The sequence below is a fragment of the Myotis davidii genome, unplaced genomic scaffold (assembly GCF_000327345.1).
Source record: "Myotis davidii unplaced genomic scaffold, ASM32734v1 scaffold226, whole genome shotgun sequence".
NCBI lineage: Eukaryota > Metazoa > Chordata > Mammalia > Chiroptera > Vespertilionidae > Myotis > Myotis davidii.
In genome coordinates, this window is record NW_006297224.1 from 182,101 (window position 1) to 186,826 (window position 4,726).

The window sequence follows — 4,726 nt, forward strand, 5'->3', positions numbered from 1 at the left end:
CTCCTTTTTTTTCAGTTTTTTGGGGGGTTTTTTGTTGTTGTTTTTTATTCTGGGATTTATTTACCTTCTATAGCTGTCACTGGAGCTGAGAGCTGGCTCCAGCTCTGAGGCTGTGGCTGCTGAAAGCAGGTATCTGGGCTTTGTTTAGCTTCTATAATTGAAACATTGTTGCCATCACTGCTGCTCTAAGCTCTGAGGCCAAGCTGGCTAAAAGCAGGTTTCTGGGGATTGTTTAGCTTCTGTAATTGCAACATAGTTGCTTAGAGTGCAGCTCAGAGCTGGGCAGTGGCAGGCGGGAACCTTGGCTTCCTCCATGACTGGAGCAAGCAAGCCTCCTGTTCGCTTCAGCTACCTGGCTGCCGGCCGCCATCTTGGTTCACAGTTAATTTGCATATCACCCTGATTAGCTGATGGGAAGCATGTCAGAGGTACGGTTAATTACTATGTCTATTATTAGATGGGATAGATTAGATTTTGCATTAGATGATTTTACCCAAATGTAGTTAATGTAAGTGTTCTGAGCATGTTTACAGTAGGCAAGGCTAAGTTGTGATGTTAGGTAGGGTTAGATATAGTACATGCATGTTCAACGTACAAGATTTTTAATTTACAGTCGGTTTATGGGAACATAACCCCATCATAAGTTGAGGATCATCTGTATAGCTTTTGGACCTCCAACCAAATACAATTTAACCTTAACTCCAGCAGTCCACCAGAATGCCTGTCTTTCCCAGCTGTCTGTGAATAAAACTTGTACATTCTTAATGAAATTTTATTTCAAATTTTGGCAAAGCATAGGGATGAACATATTGCATGTAAGTATACTTGTAGGAAACTTGAACATTTTCTTCAGAGGAGCACAAACTAATTTATTTACAGTTTGAGCCCTTGGAGAAAGCCTTTGCCTCCTTCAGCTACTGAAGGTGGTGATTTTCAACCAGTGTCCTGCAGCAGGCACAGGTAAGCCACAAGAATTTTTAAAATATGCAATACCTGACTAGTTATTCAGGGCCACTGACCTCTTTTCCCTTAAATTGTCAAATGAAAATTGACAACAGCCAACACAACAATAGCTGTCCAGTGTGAATGCGTCAAAATGATACCTTTTTTTGTCAGATCCACAAAAAAATATAATTTTTGATGTGCTGTAGAATCTTACTAGTTTATGTGTGCCATGAGATGAGGAAGATTGAAAATCGCTGACTTAGGGTATCATCTGAGCCAGGAAATCATCTGTGAATTCAGCCGATTTTCAGAGGTCTCATCTCCGAGATTTGGGGCCCCATTCTGTATTTGTGTGGCCACGATTCACAAGGCTTTGCTACACTTGGTAAGTGGTAACAATACCTTCCAGGTAAATACAGGAATGGCATTGGTTTGGTCTTCTTATTGGTGAGAAAACATGTCCCGAGATTTCTGTTGAGCTTGCCAGAGTCACTCAGCAACCCAGGAGGCCCCAGGGTTAAGATGTAGCTGCGTCCGTCCGTTCATCCGTCCGTCCGTTGGTGCCAGAGGCACTCTGTGGAAAGGCAGATAGATGAGGCTTTCTGAAATGGGAGGTGCAGTTCCCAGCTCAGGAGGTTGGATGACAGCTGATCCCTTCTTCTAAACTGAGAGGCTGTGGTGAGTGGAGAGGAGAGGGAGGAGGCTCCTGAGGAGGCCTAGTCCGAGGCTCTGGAATATTCTCCGCAGCGCGGGAAGGAGCTGCTGCCGTCCCCAGGTGCCACACTGCCAGCCACTCGGAAGAGAATTCTGTCCTTAAATAATAACAATGACATGGACAATGTAGATGGGTCACAGTGTTGGATTTCATGCCCATCCTGTTGCCCACTAGACGGCACCAGGCCCATCACCAGCTTCTTGCCGCTTTTCCCTCGTTCAGCTCAGTCTTGGACAATTTCCTGTGATCACCAGACAGCGTTTCTTCATGTGCTCTTATTTAAGTACAGGCGATTATTAGAAAACAATTCCTGGGCCTGTGAAAGAGTGGCCTGTCAGCTGACTGAAATGGTGGGACTGTGGTTGGGATATTAGGAAGAATTAGCACAAATTGAGAGAGATGATGCTCTGACAGCAACCCCAAGCCACCAGCCACCCAGTGGCTCTGTCTGAGCCTGCAGGCTGCACTCCCACAGTGTAGGTGACACTCGTCAGCTTCTCGGCCCATGCCTTAGTCCAGCCGTGGGCAAACTACGGCCCGCGGGCCGGATCCAGCCCGTTTGAAATGAATAAAACTAAAAAAAAAAAAGACCGGACCCTTTTATGTAATGATGTTTACTTTGAATTTATATTAGTTCACACAAACACTCCATCCATGCTTTTGTTCTGGCCCTCCGGTCCAGTTTAAGAACCCATTGTGGCCCTCGAGTCAAGAAGTTTGCCCACCCCTGCCTTAGTCACTTGTGAGCTAAATTGGACACAGACGGGGAATCATCCCAAGGTTTCAGGCAGCTGGTCATGTTACGTAAGTTATCTTTTCCACATTATCATCATCTAGGTTCCAAACCAAAGCTATAGAATAAGCGAAATTAAGAGCCAGAAGGAAACTATTTTGCTCTTTGTTTTACAAGTAGGGAAACCAAGGCACAGAATGACTATATGATTTGCGTGGGATTCCACGCTTAATTGAATGCTGAACCATGACAGGAGCCCAGGCCTGCCAACCCACTGCCCCACTGTCCCACCAACGTGCTGTCGTGTGCTTCAAGCCTCCACATCATTTTCCCAGCTCCTCATTCCCATTTTCCCAAAACAATCTCATGATGGAATAATATTTTAGTGAATGTCAACTCCAATTAGTTTTTTTAAGGTGTATATTTGCATTTAGAGCTATTTAGATTTTAAGTGAAGTAAAATTAAAAATTCAGTTTCCCAGGTGGACTAGACACTTTCAAGTCTTTAGAAGCCACATGTAACTAGTGGCTACCATATTGAGGGTACAGATTATAAGACATTTCCGTCATTGCACAGAGTAGGACAGAACTGATGCAGGATATTCCACAGAACAAAAAAAAATACAAAGGATAAAAAAGCATGTGAATAATAAGACTATTAAGTACCGGGGAGATTAGCTATCTTTCTACAGAATTTTTTTTCAAGACAAGGCATCTTTGTGTGTTGGTTTTGGGTTTGAATGTCTTCTGGACGTGGCATTTTATGTCTTTTTTTCAGCATTAATATAATTATCTATAGCCACTTGGCATTTCTCATACCCCTTTTGTAAGTTTGTTGTTCTTCCTTTTATGTAAATAAAGGAGATGTGAGGCAGAAAGTTGCTGTCCAAGGAACTCAAAAAAGAACAAAAATATCAATTCTTTGGTTTCCATTCTCCAAAAGAAAACGTGCAATTCTCTGGGCCTTATAAAAGCTTGCTGTCCTGGAATTAATAATAGTAATAGTAATAATAATAATCATTTATTTTAATCAGTTATTATAATTTTGACATTTTGCTGCTTAGAGGAACCTCCAAGGATTTTGCATATCTTCTGTTGATCTACTTCTCTTTACTCCAAAATGGAGTAGGGAAGTAGGTCAATGCCTGTGCTGAAAGCAGAAAGTAAGCACTCTCATTTTCCGCCAAACATCGTGACATTTCCCTCTTGGCTCTGAGACTGATACCACCAGTGCCCACCGGCTTAGCGCTCTCTAACTTGTGGTCTGGTTCCATATGGCATCTGTCCGGGAGGAGGAGCCTTATAGTTGGCTCTTTGCCAAGAGCAAAAGCGTAATTGGCACTCAGGCTCTTGTTGCAGTTTGTCGGATTGGTGCCAGCAGAGATGTATGTGCCTGTGTCTGGGGCCTGCACATGGCCACTGAGTCCATAGGAAACGTCCCCCTAGAGCAGCAGTTCTCAACCTGTGGGTCACGACCCCTTTGGGGGTCAAACGACCCTTTCACAGAGGTCACCTAAATACATCCTGCATATCAAATATTTACATTACAATTCATAACGGTAGCAAAATTACAGTTATGAAGTAGCAACGAAAATAATTTTATGGTTGGGGGTCACCACAACATGAGGAACTGTATTAAAGGGTCGCAGCATTAGGAAGGTTGAGAACCACTGCCCTAGAGGAACCCAGTTTATGGGATATTGAGCAGTGACAGGTGGCCTTCACATCTTCATGTGTCCAGATTCTGCAGGCACCTCTTCTAAGGGGTGTGACATAGGAAAAGTCACTTCACCTCCATGACAACTCTCAGTTACTTTATTTCCAAAATGGGGATAACGATTTCAACTTCCTGGAGTTGTCATGGTACTGGATGTCAAACACTTGGCAAAGGTTTCTAGAAAAGAGTAGGCCCTCGATAAATATTATTTGAATTAGAATTAATTCCTGTTCTGTAGTGGGGTGAGTGCTGAGGAGGTCTGGGGAGTGCAGAGAAGCGAGCTAGTCTAATTTTCTAAGCATAATATCAGATTCTAGTAAATAGGTCTTACTGAGAGTCTTGCTGAGATTTGAGGTATCTGTTCCCATAATCCTCTGAAGAGCACATTGGCTCTCCGTGGCCTCTGGCAAGTACCCCCAAAGGGTTAATCGTGGGACACAGTTTCTGGCTTCCTTAGAAGTGTCAGTGCTGGTAGCCCCATGAGGACAAAAGAAGTCAGTTAAGTCTCTGCTAGAAATGAGCCTCAGCCAGGCAGAAAGTTGGGAGTCCAAAGCAGGAGTTTGTGTGCATTAGAACAGAGTTAACTAGGCTATTGCAATACAGGGGCGGGGGTGGG

At 43.7% G+C, this 4,726-nt stretch overlaps 1 protein-coding gene across 9 annotated transcripts in view; it reads left to right on the plus strand.

The window, feature by feature from the left end:
- Positions 1-4,726, plus strand: part of CELF2 (CUGBP, Elav-like family member 2) — a 342,086-nt gene that overhangs the window by 152,476 nt on the left and 184,884 nt on the right. The gene's annotated exons all lie outside the window — the stretch shown is intronic.